Raw genomic sequence first — 20305 nt, 5'->3', positions numbered from 1 at the left:
CGGCAGTAAATTTTCGTGCCTTATTTTTGGGTAACAAATAGCGTCTTATATGCCATGAAATACGGTATTTAAAAACATATAGCTCAAAGAAATTTACTTACCACATTATTTGTACACAAACTCCATTCTTCTCTTTGTTTAAGATACACTTAAGCTAATGGCAATCCATGATTGAAAAACCTGCCAAGAAACTTACGCTGCGCATGCTCAGTAGGCTGCTGCACATGCACAGTATGCAGTCCACAGTGCAAAGGCAGAATTTCAGCTGCCTTCAGCTCCTTGTCGTGAAGCCTTGAAGCAGCATCGACGGCACGTGAGCTGCACATACTTTCGCGTGTTACAAGTGCTGCGGATGAAAGGCACGGGCGATTTATGCCTACCTAAGAGATCGATCTCTTAGGTAGGCACAATTCTCCCGTGCCTTTACTATTTATATTTAATAATTACCATTTTATAATTTTAGTCAGGGTAGGCAGTGCCTACCTTGCCTACCCTGACGGCACGTGCCTGCTGTGTCTGTCTATCTTGTTTGTTTGTCTGTTTGTTTGCCCGGTTTGTATTTGCGCAAAAACGGTACACGATAGCGTTACAATTTTTGGCCCACCTTACTCACCATTGTCCTGTGATGTAAATTAAACAAGTTTCGTTCATGGTATATTTTACGCTATTGGCGTTTAAAACTTTAAAAAAAACACTTGCCCCGCCCCCACTTGCCATCTTTACTTGTCAGGCGTCGCAAAGAACATCCCACGCGTCCACAGCACGGCAATTTCAGACCGCCATCTTTTTATCCCTGTCACAACTTCGACCCGACGGCTCCACGGGTAAGTTTCCTTCTATTTAAAAGAAGATGCCGACCCTCGGCCTCGCCCTTCCCCGGCTCCAGGACGCACGCTCACCCCCCCCTCCCCACAGCCCCCGCCCCTGACAGCCCCCTCGCCCTCCCCCGGCTCCAAGACGCTCGCTCCCACCCACCCCCCTCCTCCCTGCCGGCTCCAGGGCGCTCGCTCACCCCCGACAGCTTCCGCCTCAAGAACAAATTTATCGATGCCCTGCTGGTGAAAACGGGACGGCGGTGGTTTATATCGAGATCCTGGGGCGGCGAGGAGGGCGTCTGGGGGGGATTAGGGAGGGAGAGGAAAGCGGGGGAGGTAGAGGGAGAGGAGGGGAGATAGAGGGTGAGGGATTATGGAAGGAGGGAGTGACTGAGGATAGGGAAAGGAGAGGAAGGGAGAGGTGAGGGATGGAATGGGTGACGGGAAGAAGACAGGAGAAAGAAGAGGGAGGGTGAAGAGGAGAGGGAGGGAGTGCTGGGGGATGAAGGGGAATGGAGGTTAGGGGTCAGAAGAGGGCTGGCGCAGTTGGGGGAGGGTTGCCGTGACTCGCGTCACAACGGGGATCTCTGGCGTCACAACGGGAACCCCTCAGCCGCTCCTGTGCAGTTGGGGGCTATGGGTGTGCTGGAATATTACGTTGGGGGAACAGGACACAACGGGTTCCACTTGCTCTAGCAGCTACTTAAAATTGGCACAAGGTCATAGACCAAGATATTTTGACTTTGACTTCGGGAGAGGAATGGAGAGCAGGGGAGAGACAAGACTTTGCCTTCCATCACAGTGAGGAGGAGATTCACTGTGATGGATGTTTGTGTAAATTGTGTTGGTGTGTGTCTTGGTTCTTTTCTTGTATGACTGCAGAAACCAAATTTCGTTTGAACTTCATGTGAGGTTCAAATGACAAATAAACGGTATTGTATTGTATTGTATTGTATATTCATTGCATCTCTCCACAGCCACACCTTGGCCAGCTGAGAATTTCCAGCATTTTCTACTTGGATTGAGATATCTACAACCTGCAGTATTTTGCTTTGGCAGTACAAATACTAGTTCATTTGCTTTTAATCAAGTTCAAGTTTAAGTCTATTATCATATGCACAGGTACGGTGAGATACAGATACTTGTAAATTTATTATTTCAATGATAGACACAAAATGCTGGAGTAACTCAGTGGGACAAGCAGCATCTCTGGATAGAAGGAATGGGTGACGTTTGGGTCGAGACCCTTCTTCAGACTGAATCAGGGAAGAGGGATACACAGAGGTAAGGAAAAGGTGTGAAAACAAGGCATCAAAAGAGATGAGGTTTAAGGGAAATGTAGAATAGATCATTGTTAGATAGGAATAGCTAACAACAAAGCAACCAGAGATCAAATATTATCAGGGACAGTCAGACTGGTTGGAGAACTGGGAAGCAGGAGGGATGGAGAGAGAGGGAAAGCAAGGGTTACTTGAAACTGGAGAAGTCATTGTTCATACCGCTGGAGTGTAAGCTGCCCAAGCGAAATACGAGGTGCTGTCCCTCCAATTTGCGATGGGCCCTATTCTGACAATGGAAGAGCCCCAGGACTTCCTCAGGACATTTTACAGGGGCACGGTGGAGTCTGTACTCACGTACTGCATAAACACGTGGTACTCCAACTGCAACTGCTCAGACAGGAAGGCTATGCAAAGGGTAGTGAGGGGAGCAGAGAGGATCATTGGCGTCTCCCTACCCTCGGTACAAGAACTGTTCCAGAGCCGCTGTCTGAAAAAGCTCTGAGAATAGCTAAGGACAAACTGCACCCCCTCCACACACACCTGGATCTCCTGCCATCAGGCAAGAGATACCGTAGCTTCAAAGCCCGGACTACCAGACTGCTAAACAGCTTCCTGCCACAGGCTGTGAGGCTGCTAAACAGTCACTCTGTACTCAGTCACCTGATTCTGCTGCTTTGCACTGACATTTTAATAACTCTGGCACTGGCCACTCAAATCAGCTGCCCTGGACATTTTCATTATTATTTTTACTGTATTTTAATGTTGCTGTTTTACCTGCATTTAACTATTTATACTGTTTCATCAGGGACTGGATTGTTTTTACTGTTATTATGTGTGAAATGTTTTAAGTTTCATGTGCAATGCTCTGGTATTCCCTGGGAAACGTCTTCTCATTTTGCACTGTACAACTGTTGCTTTGCAAGATGACAATAAAGGTTGATTGATTGATTGATTGAGGACAAGAAAGGTCGGTGTGGGAATGGGAGGGAGCAGATCAGGTAGGTTTAGGCGGACTGAGCGGAGGCTCTGCATCTGCAGTTCCTTCTTACACATTTATTTCAAAGATGTTTGTGGGACTGTCTTGTTTGCAACATAAGGTACTTAATTAGTTCCGCTGCACTTTGGAACATCAAGGTTTTTGAAACATTTATAAGATTGCAAGTTATAACATTGGATGGTCAAGGTCACCGAGAATATTTCTGTAAAATTACATGTCCGGATACAGATACTTTGAAAATAAATAATTGTGAGTTATACAGCATCTTGGCGCACTCTCATTTAGGCCCAATTGTCAAGCCAGCAATGAATTATTCTGAAGGTGTTGCTGCAATTTAAGAAATACCACAGCTAGAAAGGGTATGGCTAGGTCCTAGGAATGTCAAATAAATGCATGATCAGTCACGAGTGATATTAGCAAGGAAATGGGAAGAACTCTCTCTTCCAAGTAATGAAGTGACCTTTACAGATACCTCTGCAAACCTGATCGAACGTTAATAGTTTTACTTCACATTTGAAGGCTAATACTTCCTGCAATGTGCCCAGATAGAGAATGGATTGTGATATAATGGGAATTATTACAAATTTGAGGTGAGAGAAGTTGGAAGTAGTAGAGGTAATCACTGGAAAAATTCTGTTCTTAGATAAGAGCTACAGTCTAGGGCCAATCTTACAAAGTTCTTGCCAGACCAAGCCAGAACCTGTTGCCTTGTTAAAATCCAATCACCTTTCTATCTTTACTCTCGAGAAACAGTATCTAAAACAGTCAACTGCCAGATAGCTCGTACTAAAGAAGTGGGGAGAAGGTGGGGGTGGGAGAGCTTGCATGTAATAGGTGGAGGTAGACAAAAATGCTGGAGATACTCAGCGGGTGAGGCAGCATCAATGGCGATTGATGCTGCCTCACGCGCTGAGTTTCTCCAGCATTTTTGTCTACCTTCAATTTTCCAGCATCTGCAGTTCCTTCTTAAACATGTAATAGGTGGATCCAGGTGAGAAAGGTAGAATGGTGGATGAAGTCATAGAAACATAGAAAATAGTTGCAGGAGTAGACCATTCAGCCCTCCGAGACAGCACCACCATTCAATATGATCGTGGCTGATCATCCAAAATCAGTACCCTATTCCGGCTTTTTCTCCATATCCCTTGATTCCCTTTAGCCCGAAGAGCTAAACCTAACTCTCTTGAAAACATCCAGTGAATTGGCCTCCACTACCTTCTGTGGCAAAGAATTCCACAGATTCACAACTCTCTGGGTGAAAAAGGTTTTCCTCATCTCAGTCCTAAATGGCCTCGCCTTATTCTTAAACTGTAACCCTGGTTCTGGACTCCCACAACATCAGGAACATTTTTCTTGCATTTAGCCTATCCAATCCAATTATATGTTTCTATTCAATATAATCCCCTCTCATCCTTCTAAATTCCAGCAAACATAAGCCTAGATGACCCATTCTTTCATCATACGTCAGTCTCGCCATCCCGGGAATTAACCTACGCTGCACTCCCTCAATAACAATAATGTCCTTCCGCAAATTAGGAGACCAAAATTGCTCTCAATACTCCAGGTGCGGTCTCACCAGGGCCCTGTACAACTGCAGTAGGACCTCCTTGGTCCTAAACTCAAATCCTCTTGCAATTCAGCCAGTGGAGAGGATGGGACGTGATCAGAAGAAACCAAAGGACACAGATGATGGAATCTGATGGGAAAGGAAGGTGAAGTATGGCACCATACGAGGAAGGTGGGAACAGTGGCAGGAAGGGACAGTTTCTTCCCAGCTGTTATTAGGCATCCAAATCATTCTACCACAACTAGAGTGCAGTCCTGCACTACTATCTACCTCACTGGAGACCCTCATACTATCCTTGATCAGACTCTACTGGTTTTATCTTGCATTGAACGTTATTCCCTTATCATGTATCTGAACACTGTGAATGGCTCGATTGTAATCAGTAATCACATATTGTCTTTCCGCTGACTGGTTAGCCTGCAACAAAAGCTTTTTACGATACCTCGGTACACGTGACAATAAACTAAATTGAAACTGAGGTGACCCAATGAAGGAGTGTGTGGGTGATGGGCAATGGGGTGGATGGGGAAAGAATCTGGATGAGAGGGGGACGGTGCTGTGGGAAAGAAGGGTTACTTATGGGAGGATCTGGATCTGAATAGAGGGAGTGAGAGATAGGGCAGGTTAACTGAAATTAGAAAATTCAATGTTCATGCCGTCAGATTATAGAGCAATATGAGGTGCTATACCGCCGCTCGTTTGCATTTGGTAACATTCTGGTAGTAGATGTGATCAATGCCATCAGTTCAGTAAGGGAATGGACGCCTTGTCCAACACCCATCGCCTCTCTATCCAAGCTACTTCCCCTCCTCTGTCTGTTTAGGCAAAGGTTTGTGACCCGAAACCCCAACTGTCCATTTCCTTCTGCAGATGCTGCTTGCTACAATGGTAATGGACACACTGATCTGTTCTGTATTCATGCTTTCTATAATTCTGTTGTGCTGAAGCAAAGCAAGAATTTCATTGTCCTATCTGGGGCACATGACAATAAACTCTCTTGAATCTTGATCTTGACCTGTTGAGTTCCTCCAGCAGTTTGTTTTTTGCTCTAGATTCCAGCCTTTTGTGTCTCCACACCAACCTTCCCAGTGGCTACCTGACCAACCTTACCATCTTCAGTACTGTCCATTTCCATTCATATCTCCTGCTCACTTCCTGTGTACTCCCTGTCTACAACTGCCTCGCTATTGCACTTCCAAACTGCCTGGATACTCTTTCCCCATCACTTACTGATCCTTCTAATGATGCCCACATGTGACATCTCAAACTTCTCTCAATACCCTTCCAATTTCTTGTTTGTTTGGCAACATTCAAACAACCCTTAGTTCATCAGTTAGCCAACTCTTTCACAAGTTTCACAAACTACTGGAGAGCTACAAAAGAGAAGCAGCGTGGGAGATTTAAAAATCAGCCATTAAAGTTCAGCTCCTGGAATCAGGTAACAAGGAGACCGACTCTAGCTGAATAGCCATTGTGATAGTGGCTGTTTTTGAGTTCCCAGTTAAGTGTTTGTGTATTAATTGCAGAGGCTTTGACATGCAAGGTTTTGGCAAGAAGGCAGAGCAGCGGAATGGCAAGATAAGGTCTTTCTAACTTCTTTAGCCTTTGTGGCCAGGATGGAAATTAGGGCTGTTGTATGCTCCTCCTACAAAATACTGTTTTATGCTCCCACTGCGACTGTCTCAGGAGCACCCGTGATGCTGAGAGTATCATAGATAGCAGTCAGATGGTCGCACCCAAGGTGCAGACAGTAGCAAGAGAGAAGGAGTAGGAATGGCCTGTGGCAATTCCCCTCACTTGTTATTGGCACCGTAATCATTTTTAGATATCGGTGGAGAGTGTGGCCTTTCAGAAGAGTAGCAGTGGAAGGAGACTTTATCTAGCAGCCAGATCTGTGGCAACATGATGGCACTGATGCACAGCAGGGAAGGGTAGACAGGAAGAGCTACAGTGATGGGAGACTCGATAGTTGAGGGGCAGACAAACGATTCTAAGGATGCAAAAGAGACACCAGGATGATGCAAAGATAAAGAACGTTCGAGCGGTTGCAGAAATTTCTCATGGGTAGGATGAGCAGCCAGAGATCAATGCACATATTGGAACTAATGGCATAGGTAGAAAAATGGATGAAGTCTTGGAGAATGAATATAGGGAGATAGGCAGATTAAAAGTTGCTTCTAATTATAAATGATTTTGAAGATGTCCGTTTTTCTCATAATTAGGGAAGAAATGTCTTACTGCTGACTATTTTCTTGACTGAGTGATTGGTTACCACAGCTGGCAAACTAAGCCACCTCCTCCACACAAAAATAAAAATAAAAACTGGGTATCTGACAACCTTTTTCACGATATGTTTTCAAGAGTCCCCTGGCACTCTGTCTGAAATTTATTTCTAAATTGGCATCACCAACAGCCATTTAAACTTATCTTTCTCTACCTTTCTGAATGAAAGTTTGCTGTTAGCTTTGCTCACACGACAGAAGTACACCAGAAGGAACGATACTGACTGCACCCACTTTGGGATACTCCAAGAGAGGGGAAGAAGCTGTATAAACAAATTCTTTCTTCAGTTTAAAAGGAAATCTTAATTTAAACATTAACTGTATAATGATACTTAGAGAATTCCCAAAGTAATGCAATAAATTTGGAGAACTCAACAGAACAAATAACTTTTAATTCATCAATCTGCACAGGAAACACAAAAGCCTAAATTAAACAAACCTATAAAATAGAAACACATTCAGTCTGAGCAAATACTGTGCAAGTGTTTTGCATCAGTTCTTCTGACACGTAAATAGTAAAATTTATGCTACATAAAGTTTAAGTCCCTGTACAACTATTACAATTATTGCATTGTAATCTATTAACTTTCAGACATTGTAAATAGCAACGTGACTGCACCTTTGGATGTGAATTATAGGGATGAGAACACATTGTGGAACATTAAAAAAAAAAAGAGTATTAATAATCACAACTGTGTTTTTACACAAGTCAAGTTATAAAAAGCTTAAATAAAATCCCCTTATACATTTGATACTGAAATGTAGCAGCCTATTCAAAACCAGTCATGTGAAAACTCTGTCGCCCTGGAGGTCAAAGCACAAATCCTCTCATCACGTCTGGGACAAAACGTGATCTATGCTGCCTTCAAAATGAAAACACTGTCTATTTCTTGTAATCATCTGCAAATAACCCAGCTTAAGCATGATACACAATTTCTTTGAAGAATGCTATGAAGTCTGTAAGGAGGAAGGAACTTGGCTCGGTAAATCAAGTAGTGAAATCATTAGACAAAGTCAGCATGGATTTATGAAAGGTAAATCATGTCTGACGAATCTTATAGAATTTTTCGAGGATGTAACTAGTAGAGTGGATAAGGGAGAACCAGTGGATGTGTTATATCTGGACTTTCAGAAGGCTTTCGACAAGGTCCCACATAAGAGATTAGTATACAAACATAAAGCACATGGCATTGGGGGTTCGGTATTGATTTGGATAGAGAACTGTCTGGCAGACAGGAAGCAAAGAGTAGGAGTAAAACGGGTCCTTTTCAGAAAGGCAGGCAGTGACTAGCAGGCTCAGTGCTGGGACCCCAGCTATTTACAATATATATTAATGATTTGGACGAGAGCATTGAATGCAACATCTCCAAGTTTGTGGATGACATGAAGCTGGGGGGCAGTGTTAGCTGTGAGGAGGATGCTAGAAGGCTGCAAGGTGACTTGGATAGGTTGGGTGAGTGGGCAAATGCATGGCAGATGCAGTATAATGTGGATAAATGTGAGGTTATCCACTTTGGTGGCAAGAACAGGAAAGTAGACTATTATCTGAATGGTGGCCGATTAGGAAAAGGGGAGATGCAACAAGACCTGGGTGTCATGGTACACCAGTCATTGAAAGTAGGCATGCAGGTTCAGCAGGCAGTGAAGAAAGTGAATGGTATGTTAACATTCATAGCAAAATGATTTGAGTATAGGAGCAGGGAGGTTCTACTGCAGTTGTACAGGGCCTTGGTGAGACCACACCTGAAGTATTGTGTACAGTTTTGGTCCCCTAATCTGAGAAAATACATTCTTGCCATAAAGGTAGGCAGCGCGGCTTTCGTCAGCAGCGGCCTCTGCAGTCCGTCTGCGTTTTTATTATTTTATGTCTATGTTTTTATGTAGTTTTTGTTATTTTTGTTGGGGTATGTGTGTGGGGGGGTGGGGGTGGTGTGGGGGGGTTGGGGGTAACTTTTAAATCTCTCCCTGCACGGGAGACCCGACCTTTTCTTTGTCGGGTCTCCGTTGTCGTTGGGGCTGCAACGAGGAGCGGCCTCCAACATGAAGACCGGGGGCTCTGGTGCTGACTACTCACCTCACCGTCGCGGAGCTGGCCGAGTCCAGAGCGGGTGGAGCTGTGGTGGACGCTGCTGCCACCCGACCCCCGGAGATTCGGTGGCTGCAACTGCGGGTTTGGCGGACAGTGACACCGGGAGCCCGCGGGTCCCTGGAGGGAGACCGCTTTTCAGGGCTCCCGCAACGGCGACTTCTCCCGCCCGAGTTGCGGGGTTGAAGAGCTCCTGGAGCGGGGCCTTACATCACCGCCCCGCGCGGCTTGGAATGGCGGCGGGTCTCTGCGAGCGCACCCCGGGGGCTCTAACACCAAGACCCGGTGTGCGACCTTGCATCACCCGGCGTGGCTTAATGGCCACGGGACAATTCGCCATCGCCAGCCGGGGGCTTTGACTTTGACTCTGACATCGGGGGGGGGAGTGCAGTGGAGAGAGAAGATTTTTTGGCCTTCCATCACAGCGATGTGATGGATGTTTATGTAAATTATGCTGTGTCTTGGGTCTATTTGTTTGTAATGTATGGCTGCAGAAACGGCATTACGTTTGGACCTCAAGGGGTCCAAATGACAATAAATTGAATTGAATTGAATTGAATTGAATTGAATTGAAAGGGAGTGCAGAGAAGGTTCACCAGACTGTTTCCTGGGATAGCAGGACTTTCATATGAAAAAAGACTGGACAGACTCGGCTAGTACTCGCTTGAATTTAGAAGATTGCGGGGGGATCTTATAGAAACGTACAAAATTCTTAGGGGGTTGGACAGGCTAGATGCAGGAAGATTGTTCCCGATGTTGGAGAAGTCCAGAACAAGGGGTCACAGTTTAAGGATAAGGGGGAAGTCTTTTAGGACCGAGATGAGGAAAACATTTTTCACACAGAGAGTGGTGAATCTGTGGAATTCTTTGCCACAGAAGGTAGTTGAGGCCAGTTCATTGGCTATATTTAAGAGTGAGTTAGATTTGGCTGGCCCTTGTGGCTAAAGGGATCAGGGGGTATGGAGAGAAGGCAGGTACAGGATACTGAGTTGGATGATCAGCCATGATCATATTGAATGGCGGTGCAGGCTCGAAGGGCCGAATGGCCTACTCCTGCACCTATTTTCTATGTTTCTATGTAGTAAGATCAATTTGGATGGAGCTAATAAACAGCAATGGACATAAAACACTTTGAAACACGACTACCCAAACTACAGTGGAAATGCATGATTCATAAAATGAAAGACAAGTGACAAGGGTAATACACCAATCATATGGGAGTTTAATCTACACATAGGCTGTGCAAACCAACCGAGAAGTAATAATGTAGAAGATTAATTTATGGAATGTATTAGAATTGGTTTTCAGGATCAGTATATTCTAGTATACCAGGTAACAGGCTATTTTATAATCAGTTTATGTTGTATTCTGGCAGTTGTGGTGCCTTTAGGGATTAGTGATGACAATATTACAGAAGTATTGTATAAACACTTTTACAGATTTTAGTTCAATCTGAAACAAGGGCTCTAAATCTGAACAAAGCAAACAAGAAAAGGCATGAGACCCTGCTGTGTAGATTGGGAAGTTGCATTAAAAGGTATGACAGCAAACCTGCAATTATTTAAGGAATTAATACATAATTTAGAAGCAAGCAAAGGTACGAAAAAGTGGTCCAGTGTGGTATTTAATGGAAGTTAAGGGCCTGTTCCACTTTCTCGACCTAATTCATTACCTTTTTTACTCGTGGACATTTTTCATCATGCTAGAAAAAACGCCCCGACCTACTTGATGCCACGAGTACCTACGACTAGCATCACTGCCTGCTACCTACGACCTCCTACGACCTCGTGACGACCATGCTGCGAGTATGAGTCAAGGGCAAACTCGGCAGAGGTCGTGAATTAGGTCGTGAAAGTGGGACAGGCCCTTTAATCATACAATAGAAAAAAATTTAAAGGAAAGGGTACTGATTGTGGATGATCAGCCTTGACCACATTGAATGGCGGTGCTGGCCATTCCCCCCACCCCCAGCATGCCTGAGGATTGGGCTGAATTTAGAATTCACCAAGGGATAATCAAGTAAATTTAAAGGGAAAATAGATTGCAAGGAAACCTAGTGAGAAGTATGCAGAATGCAATAGCTTATGTATGTATAAAGAATTAGATTAACGAAAGCTAATATGGGTTCCTTCCAAACTGAAACAAAATAAAAATTGAGAACAGAAGAATCTTGGAAGTAATGAAGAACTAGAATGAATTAGTTCAATTAAATTAGCATTGGCAAAAATCATTCATGAAATGATTTGTGAAATTAAAGGAAGTGAAACAGAGGTATATTTCCAGGATATGATGACCCGCATCATAGGGATTTGAAGATAGACACAAAATGCCGGGGTAACTCAGCGGGACAGGCAGCATATTTGGAGAAAAAGAATGGATGACATTTCAAGTCGAGACTCTTCTTGAAATGTGAGATCTAAAGTTAAAACCTTGGTTGTAGGAGCTGATAGTGAATAGGCATATACGTTGGTGACTCACAAGTAGAATATAGGTAGTTTTAATATCCTTTATTCCAGAGCGCAGAATGATGGGGGATTCCATGTGTTCGAATCCTTAAGTTTTAAGAAGTAACATAGGTATGTATGGTGATCTGAACAGGTGAACCGAGGAAGGCAATTTAGAGTAATAAAAATGGGTGGCTTTGACGACATGGATGTATAACTGAAGTCTGTCTCAGGGACAAACATGGCAAATTTGCGAATAATATGGATTAGTTTGAAACAATGCTGAGGAGAGATAGAATTAGTGTTAAGGAAAAAAATTCTTAACAGGGATGATAGATAATAGTCTAAAGTCTGAAGAATGGTCTCGACCCGAAATGTTGCCTATTTCCTTCGCTCCATAGATGCTGCCTCACCCGCTGAGTTTCTCCAGCATTTTTGTCTACCTATGATAGATAATAGCTTTGGTCTTTTCAATATTTAATTTATGGAAATAACAATCACAACATTTAAAAATATATTTGGACAGGTACACAGATAGGAAAATTTAGAGGGGCATGGGCCAAACCAAGGGCATCTTGCTTGGCTTGAATGAGTTGGGTTGAATGGCCCGTTTCCATGTTGTATGGCTATTATTATAAATATCTACTTATTTACTGCTTTCAGTTGAACAAGTAAATTAATAGAGTGAGGATGTAGGAGGGATGTTGGGTAATGTTGAAGTTATTAACTCCATTGATTTTCTTAGTATTTATTAATGACTTGGCTGGGGTCTGGGCAACTAAATACACCACAATTTCCTAATACGCAGTTAACAAAGTTTGAAAATGAATGAACTATGATGACAGTAATCAACAAGAGACACACAAACAGGATAGTGAAAAGGGTTGATAATATTTAAACGGTAAATGTGAGGAATGAAGAGAAGCAAAATAAATGAGAGGGCACAATTCTAATGCAGTAATACACATCTGGGGTGCATAAAACATTGGTTCAGTCACAAATTGAGTGTTGTGTCCAGATCTGAGTGTTTTGATTTAGGAACGATATATAAGAGCTTTTTGAAAAGGTCCAGCCAATGACTTTAGGGATGAAGCATTTTAATTATATTGGTATATTTTAAAAATCTACTCTCCTCCTTGGAACAGAAGGGTGTTAGGAAAATACCATCAGCACTTTAGTTGTAAAATAAGATCTTGCAAATTTACTAGAAGACCAAGCTAACCATAGTCAGTGACCTCTCCCAAGTCAGCATCATCATTACTGAAACCCATGTAATGCTGCCTTCTAGAATGGGCAGTCCACGCCATTCACATGCCCAATGGGTGGTCTGCCACATTCCTCAAATAGACACCCTATTCCATGCTGCATCATAGGAAGAGATTCACAGGTGAACAGAGACGAATGATTCAAGGAATTTGACATAGCATCCTTAAAAATCATCACATTTCCAAAACTTTGGGGAATCTTTGGCCCATGAACACAAAGTTGGGAAGGAGAAAACAGGATGGTACAAATAACCTAATGGTGATGCAGTGGAGCCCCCTGCATAAGTGGCAGCACAAGTGGTTGACAACACATCTATCATTAGGTGCCACCAACCAAATCTCTGGAAGAGTCAGCAATTCCAAGGCTGGCCTCACCAGCTGCCTCACTACTCACTAAACATAACGCAAACCATCTCTAACCTTGAGGGAAAGAGTCAGAGGTTATGGGAAGAAGTGTCATGGGGAGGCAGGAGAATGGGGTTAGGAGGGGGAGATAGATCAGCCATGCGAGAATGATGGAGAAGACTTGATGGGCCAAATGGCTTAATTCTATTCGTATCACTAATGACTTAAAGTGTTCGTAGTAGTGAAAATATTAACAATACTATAATATCTGCTTTGCTGAAAGTTACCAATAATCCAGCAAGCGTCATTGTGATTCCAGATTTGGTGCAGCTTGGAACAAAGATATGAGCAGGGCACAATGTATTTTAACACAGCGAGTGCAGATTTCGTCTCTGCAAATACATTTTTAATATAGGTGGCACTCAAGACGAGTACATTGACATTTTGATTAATTAATGATTAGGTCGACAAATATTTCTATTTGATTGCTACATGTCATATTAAAATAAAAAGAGACTTCATTTGCAAACTTGTTAAGCATTTCACAAGTGGAGTATAAATGCAAAATGTACTGCAAATTAAAAGTGAATATTTGCTACAAGTCATCTAAGAATAAGAAAATGTCGTGCATGGCAAACTAACTGTAAAATAAATTTGAATAAGTGACTAATCAAGTTGGTTCCACTGGTGAAGGAGTAGCTATAAACATTGGTAACTGTTGAGGTTTACCAATGGAAAGAACAACTCAGATGGAAGTACCCAACCATGCCAAGATCACCCAAGTAGGGCATCTTGGGAATTTGTACTTTTGTTTTGCAACCACATTCCTACGTGCAAAGCTGAAGCAGCACAAGTAAAAAATACTGAAAACCTTTGCCAATGTTAGCAGTCGGTTTTGGCAAGATCAGCCGTCTCTTGCCTCTCCTTTTCAAACCTTTAAATAGATTTTCTGTAAACTACAGAAAGCTACACACAAAACAAGTGTTAAATGAGTAATAACAACATTGACATTGATCTTGTGTAAATTAAATTCCACCAATTGTGTTACATTTACCTTCATGGTGTCAAAGACAATGGAATAACTGTAATAAAAACAACATTCCTCAATGTTAAACAAAGTAAGAGCACTGTTGATTGAACCGTCTTCAGAATAGCTCGAAAAACATAGCCCAGCAAAAAAAAAGTCATGCTAATACAAAGTAATTCTCCATGCAAAGCACTGACACAGTGCAGCAGTGCACATTTGATTTGTTCCAGTAACCAATCCAGTATAAAAGAAAGATAATTCCGAAATATCTATTTGCATTGCACAATGATCTTGCCACAAGGGACTAAAACCCACTAATATAATTTGATTTTTATTTCACGCTTTACACTTAATCTATCTGAAAGTACTGTGATGACAAAGATCTTCATTTGCCGAAGGCTTACTAAAAGAGAGCCGTTAAAACGAACTTCAGAGAAAATAAGCTCAAATTGGAATGGGCAGATTCAACTGATGAAAATTAATGAAATTGAAAACATTTTTGATCCAAAGGTTACTGGGGATTGAATGCTCAAGATTATTGCTGTCTAGTGTTACCCATATGACAGCATTGACTACATAGTTTAAACTTTACCGATACAGGAGACATCATGCTCACAGGCGTGTAGAAATAGCTGCATACAGCCTGCAAGCTCATTGTTCAGTGAATGCAATCACCCGCATCCTCAAACATTAAGAATGTCTCTCTCGGGGGTTAGAAAGTTATCAAAAGCAATTTTGAAATCAGCTTAACACAACTTGGGAGTTTTCTCCAAGAAGCTAGACGTGAATAATATGATGGATATCCGAAAATATAATAATTTCAAAGAGAGTTCATGTTTTACCACACATCTCCGTGTCACTATAAAGAGAGGAAGGGGGAGGCGATAGACTTATTATAACTTAGTTTTTAAATACCCTCATTAACCAAAACATATGAGCAATATATGAGCTGCATTTCAAAAATGGTCATATTATCAAACCTGATTGACGAGAAGTCTGAAAAAGGGAAACTATTCCTAGTTGCAATATTTACGTGGTAAAACCCAGGCGGGACGTCGAAGGATGAGAAGTCGAAGTAAAGAAGACGTAGCCAAGATACCGAGCAGGCATGACGCCGAAAAGCCAAGATACCGAAAGGACATGACGCCAAAAGGACACGAAAGCGAACGGGCACGACGCCGGAAGGATACGAAGCCGGAAGGAAAAGAACCCGAAAGAACCCGGACACCACGCCGAAAGGATATGAACCCGAACGGACACCACGCCGAAAGGACAATACTCAGAACAAACATAACGTCGAAAAGCCGCCGAACGGACATGACATCTCCATTTGTCCGAGACCTTGTCAGCGATTGATGATTGATCCAGATCCCCGTGTCCATCACATCACTGGCCGGGGGGGAGGGGGGGAGACAGGAGGATCGAGGGGAGCTTGAGCTTGTGTTTGTAAAATACTGGCAGTGACTCCAAGCTGCTGCGATTGCCACAGAGGCAGCGATGTGCATCACTGGCCGGGGGCAGACGGAAGGGTGGGGGGGGGGAGCTTGAGCTTGCGTTTGTAAAATGGTGGCAGTGACTTTAATATAGCAGCGATAAGTGCCACATACCACATATCTATACACAAATGCTTTTCCCAAGTATACCATGGTTGGGACAGTGTAAAAATATTACATACAGCTAAAACAGAAGTGGTTACTAGGATACATTGAACTACAGATTCTGGTTTATAAAACTAAAAGATAAAATACAGGAGTAACTCAGCGAGTAACATAAAACAAAAATAATCTGTTCCTTCTCTCCCCTCCTGTTCTTTGATTACACCTGGCAAATTACTCTGTTGTCTCTGTCACCACTTTACGAGAAGCTTTTCTCAACCCACCCTACACCTTTCCTCCCACCCACCCCTTCTCTGCTAGTCTTTTACAATGCCCTCCATAATGTTTGGTTCAAAGACCCACCATTTGTTTATTTACCTCTGTACACAATTTGACATTTGTAATAGAAAGAAATCATATGTGGTTAAAGTGCATTGTCAGATTTTAATAAAGGCCATTTTTATTTCACCATGTAGAAATTATAGCTGTGTTTATGCATAGTCCCCCCATTTCAGGGCACCATAATGTTTGGAACACATGACTTCACGGGTGTTTGTAATTGCTCAGGTGTGTTTAATTGCCTCCTTAATGCAGGTAATCGAGAGCTCTCAACATCTAGACCACGGGTCGACAACCTACGGCCCCCGGGTCGAATGCAGCCCGTAACCCGAAATCATCCGGCCCGCAGACTTTTTTTTCCCCGTAGTCATCCGGCCCGCAGACTTCCTTCATCTCCGGTACCTCCTGGGCCCGAGGCGCCCAGGTGCGGTGAAGCAAGGAGGCCTGCACTGGCTGTTGCAATAGCAGAGCCGCCGAGCGCCCTAACGGGGCAGACGCTGGCTGTACTGTATCCTGCGCAAAGCTGTCGGCACGGCCGCGCACCTTCTGCGTCTGGACTTTACTATCGGAATCGGGGTTGTCAATAGGCCGGGGACGTGTGAGTATGAGTATTTGAGCCACCGCCTTCAGGACAGAGCCAAGGCAATGGTCCTTAGGTGCGCCGTGTTCGTGAGCTCCCGTAACTAGGGGCCAGTGCTCCGGGAGGCGTCCTCGAAGGGGCGGGATCTATGTGAACACGTGGTTTGACGCCTGCCATCCGGGGCGGGATCTATGTGAACACGTGATAGATGTGGCCCGCCATCCGCTCATGCATCCTGGCCCCTATGCAGAACAAGATTGCCGACCTCTGACCTAGACATTCCTCCAGTCTTTCCATCACCTTTGGAAACTTTTATTGCTGTTTATCAACATGAGGACCAAAGTGTGCCAATGAAAGTCAAAGAAGCCATTATGAGACTGAGAAACAAGAATAAAACTGTTAGAGACATCAGCCAAACCTTAGGCTTACCAAAATTAACTGTTCGGAACATCTTCTTCTTGCGAATGAAACATAAATAAACCATAGTTAGATCTCAAGCTGGGTGTTGTCTCTGCATCAATGTCTGCCAGGCCCTGAGCTTCATTTGGTGGGTGGTAGAGCGGGCACTCAGAGATGACATGGTTGGCTGCCTGTTGTTCTGCTCCGCATTCACAGCCTGGGCTCTGGCGGAGCCCCCATCTCCACATACTGGCATTGAAACGCCCAACTCCAGTACGAAGTCTGTTGAGCTTCAGCTATGCTCCTCTGGGGAGGTCAGACCCTGGACAGCTTTTATCTGGTGAAGAGACGTAGCTGTGTAATGGAGATGAGGTTGTCTTCCACTCCAATTACCATTTGGTGGCTATCCAGTGTGCTTTTGTCTCAGCTGGCTGGATGGATGCTAGGAGTTGTTTTTCACGTGGAGCAAAGGGGTGACAGGACTTCAGTCGGGTGGACTCTGCTCTCTGCTGATAGCCTGATGGAGGAGGTGATCTGGGTCCATGGCACGACGAGATAGTGCCAGAGTTGCTGCTTGCCTTCGGATCCCTGGAATCACATTTGGAACATCATTAAAAAGAAAGAGAGCACTGATGAGCTTACTAATCGCAAAGGGACTGGCAGGCCAAGGAAGACCTCCACAGCTGATGACAGAAGAATCCTCTCTATAATAAAGAAAAATCCCCAAACACCTGTCCGACAGATCAGAAACACTCTTCAGGAGTCAGGTGTGGATTTGTCAATGACCACTGTCCGCAGAAGACTTCATGAACAGAAATATAGAGGCTACACAACAAGATGCAAACCATTGGTTATCCGCAAAAATAGGATGGCCGGGTTACAGTTTGCCAAGAAGTACTTAAAAGAGCAACCACAGTTCTGGAAAAAGGTCTGACCTGGGCATGTATGACTGCTGAAGGTACTGGCTCACTTATCTTCATTGATGATAAGTGATACTGATGGTAGTAGCGTAATGAATTCTGAAATGTAGACACATCCTATCTGCTCAAGTTCAAACAAATGCCTCAAAACCCATTGGCCGGTAGTTAATTCTACAGGAAGACAATGATCGCAAAGATACTGCTAAAGCATTGACAATGGAGGAGGCCCAGGACAGAAAGGTCAGACTGGGAATGGGAGGGGGAGTCGAGTGCTGAGCCACCGAGAGATCAGGTAGGTTAAGACGAACTGAGCGGAGGTGTTCAGTGAAACTATCACCGAGCCTGCGCTTGGTAGATTCAGTGAAATGATCGTCGAGCCTGCGCTTGGTTGATTCCATTGTCAGAGTGAGGCCCAGTGCACATTGGAGGAACAGCACCTCATATTTTGCTTGGGTAACTTACACCACAGCGGTATGAACATTGCCTTCTCTAACTTCAGATAGCTCTTGGTTTCTCCCTCCATCCCCTTCCCAGATCTCCCACTAGTCTTACTGTCTCTGACTAAATGTGGGGACTTTTTATAAACACTGCGGTAATTTCTACATGGTGAAACTAAAATGTATAAAAATGGCCTTTATTAAATTCTGACAATGTACACTTTAACCACATGTGATTTTTTTCTATTATAAATCTCAAATTGTGGAGTACAGAGGCAAATACAGGGCTCTCACTTATCATTTTTTCCCCTGTTGCCAGCCGGACAACCTCGGCAGCCTTTTAGGTTGCCAAATGACAGTTTAGTTGGTCATTTAAGATGGCTTGCATGACGCGTGCGATAATGTGCTCGGACGAAGTGCGTAGTTACCAGTCGGTATTACACTCAATGAAGCATTCACATATTATTTCTGCTTCAAATAAAGTCACAAACTAAACATATTCACCAATCAAGACATGATATATACCACAATGACCTGCAGCAAAATTATAATACACTATCTCAACTCTTTTTACACATTGTAATGAATGCAATTTCTATTATTTCTTTCCACTTCCAAACAAAAATGTGGTTGGATTATTCAGCGTATAATCAACCTGTGGTAATAAATCCTGGACCATGGTAACATATATGCTTAACCATGCACACTACAGATTGATGCAAGCATGTTTTTTGTGAAGGACTGAAAATTATCATGACATGGCCATAGCATGGGTCGTTATTACTATTGGTACAGAAACACTCTCGCTTCCCACATAATTTATCCACAACAAAATATACAGGGTGCAAGGAAATTTCTAAAGGCTTTTTATGATAATAGCTGTTAAAACCGACTATACCCATCTGACAGGTTAAACATTACACTAACTGACAAGAGATGGCCAAAGGACATAACTGCAGCAAATGTTCTTTTGGTAATATGTTTAAAGGTGTCAAAACGCCACATTACAGGACATTCAGATTAGATGTATGTTTTGTGAACAGCAATGAAGATACCCAGTTTGTATGCACAAGATTTTCTAAAAATTATTGATAAACACTTTTTCCATCATTCCCACTTCAGAATTAACGTTAAAATTTCAACTGAAATATCTCCTGACCAAATTTGTGATGTATATGACCGGCTTTAGAAGTAAAACCTGGATAAATCTAACGTATAGTTGTGAATGTTGCTCATTAAACAACTACAATACTGATACTCCATATTAAGAGCATTGATTTGCCGTTAAAATGAATTCTGTAATAATGTGTCAACGGTAGCAGTGACAATCGAACACTGCGGCTTTAATGTTTCATGTGTTCACAATTTAATTAATCCATATTTATGGATTAAAACAAGTAACATTGGGAATTAAAACACATTTGATTGTATTCCATTATCAAACAGTCAATGTTCGCTCTGAAGACATTTCCAGCACAATAGGGTCAGTGGGGGCGGGGGTGAGTGAATCAATGCGGGATGGATAGATGGCGGGGGAGGGGGGGGGGGTTGAGAAGGCAATCAGTGTGGAATGGATAAGTAAGTAAGTAAATTTTATTTATATAGCACGTTTAAGTTCAGTCCTCTTCCTCTGTGATCACCCGAGGTCGGGGCCTATTTGTGGCCTCCGCAAGCCAGTCCGATGTTTTCAGGCCCTCTTGCCGGGAAGATGGAACTCCGGCGTCGGGAGAACACTCCTCAGCGGCTTGGAATGTCTGGAGCGGCCGCTTCCTCCCCGGAGACCGCGGCACCCAAAGTCCTCAGACCGCGCTGGTTGGAGCTCAGACTCTGGCGATCTCTGGTTTAAATCCAGCGCCGCTCGCGGCTGGACGCCCGCAGCCACAGCTCCTCAGATGTTGGAGTCGGCAGTCACAGCACTCCGGAGCTT

General features: G+C 43.5%; 1 protein-coding gene across 7 annotated transcripts in view; it reads right to left on the bottom strand.

Annotated features, from left to right (window-relative positions):
• Positions 1-20305, bottom strand: part of fam110b (family with sequence similarity 110 member B) — a 150383-nt gene that overhangs the window by 19286 nt on the left and 110792 nt on the right. Inside the window, exons 1-2 of one of the 7 annotated variants that reach the window (XM_033019762.1) lie at positions 3216-3226; positions 2478-2485 (exon numbers count right to left, since the gene is read on the bottom strand). The exons of the other annotated variants lie outside the window; for them this stretch is intronic. The gene's annotated coding sequence lies outside the window, so the exon portion shown is untranslated. Of the gene's footprint in view, positions 1-2477; positions 2486-3215; positions 3227-20305 lie in introns of those variants that run through there. 7 annotated transcript variants of the gene reach the window in all.

The sequence above is a fragment of the Amblyraja radiata genome, chromosome 4 (assembly GCF_010909765.2).
Source record: "Amblyraja radiata isolate CabotCenter1 chromosome 4, sAmbRad1.1.pri, whole genome shotgun sequence".
NCBI lineage: Eukaryota > Metazoa > Chordata > Chondrichthyes > Rajiformes > Rajidae > Amblyraja > Amblyraja radiata.
This window is presented reverse-complemented; position numbering and strand designations above follow the sequence as displayed.